Below are 12,758 nucleotides of genomic sequence, written 5' to 3' on the forward strand. Positions count from 1 at the left end.
AATTTTTGAAATTGAAACATCAGCATATGTAGTATAGAAGACAAAGAATTTTACTTTTTCCAGTGATTAATGTCAAAGATTAGTACTTTATGCTGTTATCCACTTTAAGCCATTGTGCTAGTTACGAATCTGCAAATGCAAATAGGTAGCCACACACACACACCTGCACATAATGTGTACATAGTGTGTAAACTGTTCTGTTCTGCATAATTTTGATAGAAATCATGCCAGTGAGCCTTGTAATATATAAACAGTAGTGGAATAATGTTGACTGCAAAAACAACTTCTGAAATGAAATGTTCTCTTCATTAAGCACACACTACTGTGCTGCAATTAAAGTCTTAGGGTCCTCCCATATTCTCATTAACAGCTTAGTCTGTCTGGTTTATGCTTTTGATAGCAATTCTAGAGTGTAAATATATGGTTAACTGGATTCCCCAATATGAGGTTTTAAAGTATTTGGGTTTGCAGCTGAGTCATCGTTTTCTTTACACAAAAATGTAGAATGCCTCATGATTTTGCACTTCATGGCATGGGCTTGCACAAAAATAACACACAAAATTGTGAAGTATTCCATATTTTTTGTGTAAATAAAATGATAACTCAGTTGCAAATGCCAAAAAGCTCGTAAACTTCCAGTTTTACCAAGAAAGCCTTAGAGAATACAAATAATTGTTGTCTTTTTCTGCTTTCTGGAACTTCACCATAAATTATAGAACCTTTTTTTTACACACAATCTACATTGTCCTTCCAAACTTTCATATCATGAAGTATTAGTATAGGATGTCAATAGCTACAAAGTAAAGTAGGAAATACAAGGCAAGGAAATGAAAGATGCAATTAAATTAGTAAGTGAAACCTTCATTGATATAAGGACTCTGATCGTTGTTGCATTTACCTAAGTTACAAATTCTGCTATCACCACACTTCTGCTGTGTAATGTACTTTGACACATTATTATCACTATCATAGACCATGCAGTTACGGCTGGTGTATCATATTCTTAGACTGTGTCAAGAGTTTTGTAATCATGCAGTGTTTTGTGCATCTGATGAAGGAAGAGTATTAGCATGGTTTCATTGCCTGAGTATTGAAGAAGACAACATTGTAGATGGATGTAGTCTTTCTGCGGACAATTTTTATATGCACATTTACTGTGTTTGTTTCATTGTTGCACGAACAATGTAAGTGTATGCTGAAGCAGCTCACATTACAGCACCTTCATTGTTTTATGTTGTGTTTGTGGTTGTATTATCTGGTATATTATAGCATTACTATAGCGCAAGGGCACAAATATATGAAGGTTGGAACTTAAATAGTGGAAACACAGCTGTGGGGGCACTATGCAATGGAATCTATTGTTGTCACTGGTAGCACACATTGTTGACATACCTACCTTACCTCCAAGCAAATGGACTCGCCTATCTCATGTCACTGGCATGCGCACGATCGAGGGAAACACTGTCAGAACAGTGGCACAGTGGGTAAAGGCTTCAACGAAGGTCGTCAAACTGTGGCAGACATGCATCGGGCAGGTCATCCTAGCATCTCTGAAGAAGAATAGCCTGCTGTTGCAGCATTAATGGATGGTGATTGACGCCATACGATTCATGAACTCATGCACAAAACCAGATTAGCACATACAACTGTGCTTTGCATCCTGAAGGAACACCTGGGCATGCAAAATATTCCATCACGATGGATTCTGCATGACTTGACGGAAATGCAGAAATGGATGCATTATGACGCTGCTCAGATGCACTTGGAATGCTATGAGTGTGAAGGAGAGGCTTTCTTAAGCTGTATCATAACACTGGATAAGACATGGACCACATCGTATGAGCCAAAACTGAAATGACTATCCAACAAATGGCATCATTATGGATCACCGCATAAGTTGAAAGTGCATCAGAGCTTCAGTATGGTGAAAGTTATGGTGATTCTTGTGTACAATTGTGATGGTGTTATCCTACTGCATTACATTCCTCCATAGCAGACCATCACTGCACGGTATTACTGTTTGTTTTTGGAGCATCAGCTGCGACCAGCTTTGCAATAGAAGCAGTGACACTTTCTGCACAACCCACCCATCATTTTGCATGACAATGCGCAGGGCAGGCCATACAGCGCAAGCTGTAGCTGCTCTGTTCAGTCAATGGGACTGCGAAGTATGGGAAATACTGTACCATCTACCATACTCCCCGGACTTAAGTCCTTGTGACTTTGATTTGATTCCAAAGATGAACCACTTCATGACATTTGCTTTAGAACTGTTCAAGAGATTCGACAGGCAGTAGATCGCTCCATTTGCACCATCAACAGAACAGGCTCTGCTAACAGTATATTATGCCTTCATGGGCTCTACACAATGCTGGTGACTACTTTGAAGGACAGTAACAGGTGCAAACATGTAACTCTTTTGTATTGGTAGTGAATAAATAGTTGTCACTATTTAAGTTGCAACCCTTGTATTTGTTTTGTGTGCCTGCAAGTCCAGTTCCCATAGTATGCTGATAACAAATTTATTTCAGATAGTTATCGATAGAATGTTCATTGTATGTTAAAATTTTCTTTCAAAATGTTGAATTATATATATGTGTAATAAAGAGCAAGGGATTGGTAAGTATGCCCTTGGACCATATCTGCATCTGAACCCTGTCCTTACGCAGATGCATAATGTTGTACATTGATCAGCTAGAACATTATGACCACCTACCTAACAGCCAGTATGTCCACTTTTGGCATGGATAACAGTAGCAATGCATCATGGCATGGAAGTAATGAGGCCTTGGTAGCTCACTGGAAGGAGTTGGCCCCACATGTGCACACGTGTCACCTAATTCCCATAAATTCCAGGAAGTGAGATGATGAGCTCTGACACCATGTTCAACCACATTCCAGATGTGTTCGATCGGTTTCAGATCTTGTGAGTTGGGGAGTCAGTGCACCAATTGTAACACACCACTGTGTTCCTCGAATCACTCCATCACACTCCTGTCCTCGTGACATAGCACATTATTGCACTGAAAACTGCCACTGCTGTCAGGAAATATCGTCATGAAGAGGTGTACATGGCCTGCAACCAGAGTACAATACTCCTTGCCAGTCACTGTGCCTAGCACAAGCTCCACTGGACCCATGAATGACCACGTGGATGTTCCCCAGAGCATACTGCAGTCACCACCAGCTTGTCTCCATCCTACAATACAGGTGTCAAGCAGCTATCCCCTGGAAGTCAACAGATTAATGCCATCCCATCTGCACGATGAAAAAGGCATTGGGATTCAACAGGCCATGCAGTGCTCTGCCAGTGCATCAACGTCCAGTTCTGATGGTTGTGTGCCCATTTCGGTCATAGTTTTCAATGTCATGTTAACATTGGCACATGCATGGATCATCGGCTGTGGAGGCCCATCGTTAGGAGTGTTCAGTGCAGCATGTGTTCAGACACATTTGTACACAGCCCAGCATTAACGTCTGATGTTAGTTCTGTCACAGTTGGCTGTCTATCCTGTTTTACCAATATGCCCAGCCTATGAAATCCGACATCTGTAATGAGGACTCCATGACATCTGGACATGGTTTCTCTTTGGTTTTGCCACATGTTGAAGACACTCACCGCAGCACTCTTCGAACATCTGTCAAGTTGTGCAGTTCCCAAAATGCTCGTGCCAAGCCTCCAGGTCATCACAATCTGACAACAATTAAACTCAGACAGAATGTGCACCTTCCCCATTCTACACATGGACAGCGTGCTCACTGATACTGTAGGCACTGTGTATGTGTACGAGTAGCAATCATTCCTTGCCAGGTGACACTGCAATCACCTGGACAGGTTTATATCAATAGTAGGTCGGTGGTCATAATGTTCTGCCTGATCAGTGCATTAAGTTTTAAATTATCTTAATTCTCATTTGCAGTATACTCTGTGTAGTGTGCTTGGTAATGGAGAAAATTTTCAGCTTGTCACAGAAATAGCCTCTTTTGCTAGATAAAAACTGTTCTCAAATAAATAGGATGGTAGGATTACTGTATTTAATGTTTTGTGTAGAGTATTGTTAGGCCAAATGAATGTAGTAGGTTGTTAGAGAGTGTGCTCTCTTCTCTGCCACCGGCAGTCAGGCCATTATTCAAATCAGAAGATTACCCAAGGCTTGGGGGGGGGGGGGGGGGGGGGGAGGAGGAGGCAGCACGGGTTGAGAGAACAGGGCAGCAACTAGATGTTGTAGCTTCCTTCAACTGGTAGTGAATTTGCCTACCTGTCTGGCAGGCTGATTGCCAGTTTGAATGGTGAAGATTCTTATTCTAGGGATGGGGACAGCCCGGGGTGTGGGGGTCTGCCCTCTCACACCCCACCCCCCACCCCACCCCTCGTTGGATATACCCTTACTTCAAGTGCCTAAACATGAGATCATAAGTTTCTTAGTTATTAAGATCATTTTAGGCAATGATTTAATGATGCTTTGATGTTGTTTCTGTATTTTATGGTTCAGATGCCTTACACTTTGTCATAATACCACCTAGCAGTTCTACCTCTTTTGACCCATACTGCTGGAAGGAGTCATCTTTAATTACCACTTGTAAAGGGACATCCTTTTCTAACATAACCCTTTTTATATGTAAAAGTAGCCAATACCAGGATTAATCCCGAATCTGGTATAGGAGAACATTCTCGGCTATTTCAGTAAGAGAATTTCATATGATTTTGTATACAATGTATTATATTTCAGGCTAAAATATATAAAAAGAACTTAATTTGGTAGTACTATGTACATACCGATAAAATTACTCTTCTTTTAAAAATGTTTGAAATTATGAAATTTTTCGTATACTTCAAATTCCTGTTATTAATTTACAATCTGACGATAATTATAAAATTTATTACTGGACTCACTTACAAAATAATGATATATTTTAGCGAACCTTCTTCTTTTGTCAAGAAAGTTTGTAAACACTTTGGAATATTGTGAGTAACGCAGAATGTAAGTGGTAGTGGACATGCCTGTGATGGAGACAGATGTACTTATGTGATTGACACTGACAGTGTATTTTGGAATATTAAGGGGAAATTGTAAAAAATGGTGGGATATTTAATAATGTGACAAAGAATAAAATTCAGTAAATATACAGGCAAAATCTTCATCAGTTATTTGGTTATCAGGAACCCACAATGTTAAATCGAAATTTCAGCCACAAGAATGTACCCCTAGATGCAAGACTTGGAGCCAACAAGAAGAGAAAATGAAGATAAGTGAAAAGTTTTTCTTTTGTGTATCTTATGCCTCTTGATGCTTTTGAAAATAATGAAGAGACTAAGAGAAATTTAATGATGATTTGTGAGAGGTTAAGACTACACACTGCAAGGAGTCATCTTTAATTACTGTAAAGATGGCACATTAAGTTGCAACCTATCTTTTCCCACTTTGTTGATATGTGTGACATTTATAAACTTTTCTTTAAAAAGTGTGAATATAAGACAGGCAAATTTAATTGCCTAACAATTTATGAGGAGAAGAATACCATATTCCCTGTCAGAATGATATAACACCAGGTACTCAATTATGAAGCACAACCTCCCTTCATTCCTATTTAGTCTACCTTACACATTATTAAGCTGGATCAAGCAACAAAAAAAGTGGAAAAAAGTGCCGATTTGTGGCAACTTGCTCTATTACATTTTTGACATAATGTTGTCAAGTTGGCTGTGAGATGTGTAGTATCATAAAAGTCTGAAATTTTCATATAAGAGTAGGCGATTCATGTTATAATTACAGTACACCTCATATTGCAATTTTTATTATGTTATTGTATATTTACAATAATATTTGAGTCTGTTACATATATTAATCACTGTTTAACAACAATTGCAATTCGTGACCTGCAGTAGGAAAGTTCATCATCTTATATCATAGGAAAAATTATGATTTTGTACAAGCTGAAACTTTGTGCATACGTATTTCCATTCTGTCATCTGAATAATTTTAAGTACGGGAAGATAAAGATCTATTCATGCAATGCAAATTTTGTATAAAGTACATAGAATGTTTCAACAGAAGTTACTAAAAAGCACTTGTGGCATCAATAGGTCATATCAATCATAGACATATCAACTATAGATATTAGTGTGGACAGTTTATTCGTATCCTGTTCCCATATTGGTGACCCCAAAGTTTCTACGTCTTCTGCGACTTCCGCGCCAGGTTTTGTAAATCAACAGGTTATGCACACACCACCATGGCCACGTCACCCAACGCTTTGTTCGATGATTTGGAAGCCCAACTATGACCACCAGGCCGCTTCAATCCTTCGCCAATGGCCAGCTCTCCATTACTCCATAGTGATTCACGATCTCCAACCACATTAACCTCAAACTTTGTTGTTCTACAACGGTCGAGTGTTACATCGTTAACTCAAATAATGGACTCAGGTTTCATGTTGCCGGACTGTGCTCACCAACGCGTGAAGTGTGAAGTGGATAATATTCAGAACTGTGTACCTACCAATTGATCATATAATGTTCAAATGTATAATTCGCACACATACTTTGATTCTGAACGGGCTGCAACAACAGTTACTGTCGTGCCGTCTGCACGCCGCCATTTGTGCAAAATGCACCCGGCCACTATCAGTCGCGACCTGTTCTGGTTTTCCCTCATTTTCAGACCAATGATGGACATTTTTGTGCGAAAAATTCTCCTTGCTCATCCCCCAGACTTGTTGCTCAACTTTTTGACCACGTGGGTTCGAGTACATCTTTCAGCATTTCGCCTTCAAGGATATCTTACCACACCACCAATAATTTATAGTCTGACCCCATGGAGCGTGTTATCAATGTGCTTGGAGAACTCACACTTTTGTCACACGAGTTACACCCCACTCACAGGGGCCCCAGATCCAACTGCTCAGCTGCTCGCCTCTCCCACAGCTCTGACTGTGTCTGCAGCGCCGGCCTTCCGCATTATTTCCAAGGTGGGCAAATTCAAATCAGTACCTGTAACCTACGGTCCAGTTTACAGGACCCCTACATGTATCGTGCAACCAATTATTCCCACGGTACTGACTGTGCCATCCGCGTCATGTTTTAGCGACATGTCAAGGACAATGCAACCTGCTGTTGCTACGGACATTCTTGCCAGTAACACACCCACTCCTCTTGTGCCGGCCTGATGTATGGCCTCTCCTGCTGAGGACTAGCTGGTTTTCCAAGGGACCACAAAGCCGCCTTCGTCTCCTCCCTCAGGTCGTCTGCTGAAGCTGCCACCTTTATACGAAAACAACCCTGTATTATAGTTTGTGCTTGTCAAGCATATTTTCGAGTTGCATCACGTGTCTGATGACACCTCTAAATTCCTGTGTCTCATCACGCACCTTGATGATCCCTTGGACTTAATTTGTGATCATCTACTCTCGCCACCGCCTCGGCCGAAGTAAGAGTTCATGAAGAAAACGATCATGGAACAACTCCCCTGCTCACCACAAGAATTAATCATCAAGATCTTGAACAAGGAACACCTGGGGGACTGCACTCCTTCAAGTCAATCAGCTCTCGTCTTCGCATCACAGACCAATTGTATTCACTGCTACGACAACACCAACCAGCTCACCACTGATCGCTAGTTGGCACAACTGCTCTTGTGTACCAACCGTCTGCTGGCAGAGGCAGGGCTCACTCCACCTCCATGTCTTCTACATCACCTGCCAATATCCGCTCGCTCTCTCCACCATACGTGCCAGTATACATTCTGGAACAAATCAACAAGGACAAGCCGCCTCCTCTGCCGCAGTCACAACCACATCCAGCTCATCCATACTGCTTGTACCACAAGATTTTCAGTGATAATGCCAAGAAGTGCCAATTACCTCGCCAGCACCCAAACGCTGACTGCAGGACCTAAAAGACCCCGAGTCCTGCGGGGAACCTCACAGACGTCCTCATACATTGCACTCCATTCACTCGTCCACCCGGCCAAGTGGTCGTTTGAACATGACTGACATTTTCTCACGGCTCGTTTCCCTATTCGACACTGGTGTTGTCTTGTCTATCATACCTGCACTGATTCGATGGCTCTTCCCCCCCCCTCCCCTCCCCCGTATTTTCACCAATGATGTCACTTCTATGAGCTGACAATGCATCAGTGTTACAAACCTCAGGCTCTGTCAAGGTTATGGTGCACGTGTCTCCTTTTCTGTGTTTTCCGTGGAGTTGGTACGCGAGTGCTCTGTCCTCACAGGTGACTTTGTGACCTGTGTCAGTAACCTATTGTCAGAATACGACTCGGTGGCACAACTCCGCGGGGAAAACGACGAGCTGAAACAACTAATTGCACACACAACGAGCTCATTGCGGCTCGTACCTCGCTTCTGAAATTGCAGTCCTCAGTCCCGCCACCCGATCGTGTTTCTCCAGCAGACACCAACTTGGACACTCATCAGGTTAGTCCAAAAACATTAGTTGCGTGTGACAATTCACATCCGGTAGACTCCTCATCCCCAACATGCTCACCACATTCACTGCTATTTGTGTCAGACAGTGCTTTTAATAACAATCATGCATGTGATACGACCATGCCCACACCGTGGGCAGCCACCCTGCGTGTTGATAAACATTTCCCCTCATCCTGCCTTTTCCCACTTGCACTAAAGGCTATGCTTCATCACACCCTACCCATCCAAAAACTTCGCATCAGGACATTGATCAGTCTCGTGTGCAGTTCTCAGTTTTTTCTGTCACTGATGGAATGACACACAAGATAGTTACCACTGCTGGCCCTCCTATTAGGCACAAGGTTAGACGACTGAACTGTATTAAGTTGCACGCTACGGGGCAACAAATTAACAAACATTTGGAGCCAGGTATCCTGCAATCACCAGACAGCAATTGGTCTTGACCAATCCGCCTTGTCCTCAAACATGATGGTTTTTTCTGAATGTGTGGTGACTACAGACGTTTAAACACTTGTACTGTCATGGACAATTACCCTGTGCCTGACATAAATGATTTCACCCATATGTTATCGGGCGCTACAATCTTCAGTGTCATTGATTGTAAACATGCCTACCACCAGATTCCCGTAGTGTCGGATGACCACCCTAAAACAGCTATTATCAGGCCACTTGGTTCATTCGAATACAACTTCATGCCATTCAGCCTAAAAAACTGGCGCAAACATGGCAGCATTTCATTGACTCCATCTTACAACAGTTCAAGTTTTGCTTTGCATATCTGGATGACATACTCATTTTCAGCAAGCCAGCTGAGGAACATGAAAATCATTTACCTTTGGTCCTCCAGACCCTGAACTCCAATGGTGTCGAGGTCAACAACGAAAATTTCCAGTCGCGTCTGCCTTCTTTAACTTTCTTGGGTTATGCCATATCCACCGATGGAATACAGCCGCCACAAATCTCACGTGCACACCATCAACCTATTCACTGGACTGCACCTATGCTGGAGGCTTTCAATGCATTAAAAACTTCTTTAGCTCACGCCGTGACTCTCACCCACTCCGACCCCTCGGCTGAGTTGTTCATCACTAAGGATGCCAGTGACATCATAGTGGGAGCGGTACTACAGCAACCAACACAAGACAGACACGGTTTCCCCTTTTCATTTCTTCTTTAAAAACTGTCAACAGCTGAGAAGAAATACTCTGCTTTCGGTAGAGAATTCCTTGCAGTCTATGAGGCTGTCAAACACTTCTGCCCCGAAGTGGAGGGTCACTCCTTCTTCATCCTCATGGATCATACACCACCAGCAGATGCTATCTGCAACCCCCCCCCCCCCCCCCCCCCCAAGGACCCACCCCCTCGGTGTTTCCATCACTTTGATCTAGTCTCCCAATTTACAACTGCACAATGGCATGGACAACATCGCCGCAGATTTTTTTGTGTGGATCAATACTATTTCACTCATCATTGATTTATCCAACATGGCCACCCTAAAAGCCTCCAATGAGGAGTCTCAAGCTCTCCTCATGGATTCTCAAACATCCCTTGTGTTTAGTAAAGCTAAATTCCCTGGCATTGTGAACGAGGTGTGGGAGCAACTCTTCTACCGGTACCTTATGCCCGTTACTCCCACCCCGCCGCCCCCTGCACCGGCAGGCCTTCGACGCTCTGCATAACCTTGCTCATCCTGGCCACTACATAGCTCATCTCTGAGCATCCCGTTAGAAAAATATAAAACAGGACTGTCAGGCCTGGGCACGCATCTGCATTCCCTGCCAACGCCACAAAATTGGCCACCACACCACACCACCACTGGGCAAATTCGACACCCCTCCAGGACAATATCGTCATGTACACATCGATCTTATTGGTCCTCTTCCATTGTCGGAGGGCCACAGATACATTTTATCCACAATACCCACAATTGCCTGCACATCCCACTGGGTAGAGGCAGTCCCCATACACAACATCACTGCCGAGATCGTGGCCAAGGGTCTTATATCCTCATGGACAGCTAGGTTCAGTTGTCCGACCACCATCACCACTGACCAGGGTCGGCAGTTTGAGTCTTTCCTGTTCACCATTTTATGTAACGTCTGCGGCATAAAGAAAATTCACTCCACATCCTACCACCCAAAAAGCAACAGGTTAGTAGAACGGTGGCACTGCACTATAAAAGTGGCACTCAGGTGCCACAACTGCCTCTGGTCTGAAGCACTTCCATGGGTAGTGCTCGGCCTCCATTCAACTTTCAAGCCTGACTTACAGGGAACTATCTCAGAATTCGTTTTTGGGGAGAACCTCGTCCTATCAGGGGAACTAATTCAGCCTCAAGTACCTGAAGACTTCCCTCCGTCCCTGGATTTCATAAGTCGCATGCGCACCCACTTCAAACATGCACACCTGCACCCACCTATCAGTCACTCCCCGCCGGACACGTGCCAACCACTCTCAACACTTTCTCCCATGTAATGCTGAGAGATGATTTGCTCTGCAACTACCTTATCTCAGCCACTTTAAAGTCCTCAGGCGGGGCGATACAACTTTCCACATCATCGTCAAAGACAGTCCACAAATTGTTTTGTTACACCAACTCAAACTGGCATTTGTGGACCCCAACGTCCCTCTGCTGGCTCAATCTGATTCTCCTAACGACTCTCCCGCCAGTCTCACTCCCGCCACGGAGTCTGACAATGTTTCTCCTCAGGCCACCGTGCCGTTTTGTTCACCCGTCGCCTTTCGTGTGCAGGTTTTGTTGCTACCTCATTGACTACAGAGACACCTTCTCCCATAGTCACCCTGCTCTGCAACATACTCGCACACTGCATGGATGACATTTCAATTGTCACTCTCAATGACCGAGTTCCCATTCTACTCACAGACACCGCGGTCCCGCCGTGCAACCTCCAGTTAAATGTCAGTGTTGTGCATAGCCTCACTGTCCCTCGTGAGTGTGACCCGATGACAATTCGTGCCTTCATATCACCGGACGGCTTGATTAGCATCCGGGCTTGCCACACCTACACCCCGCCATCTGCCGTTCAACCCGCCTGCTCTCGGCCTGTCCACCACATCGTCCGTCCTCACTGGCTCAGTGACTTTTTGAGGTGGACCTGCCTCCCACCGCTCCGCCTCCATTCCCCATCCCAGTTGGGGGGTGGAGGTCCCGGTCATGCATCTATTAGCTCGTACAACCACCAACAGCATCGATGCCCACACGGTCTTTCCTCAAGGCTCACATGCGGTACTCTGTACTGCGGGGTGGGGGCGTCTGCGTGGCATAAGTAATGCCAAATATTTATTCTTTCTGTTAGCAGCTTTTTTTTGTTCAGGATTCCAATACACCATATTATTCTCCACTCTTTTGGCTAAGAAACCTCGTTTTTCAAGAAAATCTCCATTCAATATGACAGCCTTACCCCACCTTACTGGGAGAGTCTGTAGGCCCTCGTACATTTCTACTGGTTGATGTAAGAGCCAATGTCTTGCTGCATAAATAACCTCCCCACCATCTACATACTGCTTCCTGTGGAGTACATCCATCATTGGGTCAAATGGATGGAAGGTGGACGACTGAGAACAGCTCAGTGAAGTTTTGTGAGCTCCTCTCGGGTGCACACACTTGTGTGTGGCCTCATCCATGAATGGCGAGATGTTTGATTGTGATCTGTCAATCACCTTGAATGAGAGTACTTGTATGTTCCAGTACTGCAGTTGTCACAGCTATGTGCAGCTGGCAGGCATGTAGATCACTCAGGTTTGTGTGACCTTATTGCGGTGATGACAGACACCTTGCCCAACAATTCACCATGTTCCAGTTCACTGACAGGTCTTCATAGATATTCTGCAATGACCTATGAATATCTACGATGCTCTGGTTTCCATTACAAGGATCTCAACAACAGAGCTCTGCTTGGAATGCATCTCCATTACAGATGCCATTTTGAAGGTTACGTACAGTGCCATCACCAACCGGAAATTCATGAAACTAAACGAGTTGAAGCAGGAATATTCCTCTATGACCCACAACAAATTCACATTTCTTTCATCCACAATTGGCTGACAAAAAAATATATAGCATTAGTTATTGAATGCGCCTTGTAATATTGTGTGGAAGGGATGGCTAATTCCTTTTTATAAGAGTGCTGAGACACATGACAGTTTGCACAGATGGGTATCCAACATATACTTTTCTTTTCCCTTTTATAATTGTTCTCCTGTGCTTGTATAGTATAAAAAAGATGACTAATTATTAAATCTATAGATGAATTTAGACGTCTCTCTCTGTATTAGTTTTCTTATGAATAAGC

The sequence above is a fragment of the Schistocerca gregaria genome, chromosome 2 (genome assembly GCF_023897955.1).
Source record: "Schistocerca gregaria isolate iqSchGreg1 chromosome 2, iqSchGreg1.2, whole genome shotgun sequence".
In the NCBI taxonomy this organism is placed as follows: Eukaryota; Metazoa; Arthropoda; class Insecta; order Orthoptera; family Acrididae; genus Schistocerca; species Schistocerca gregaria.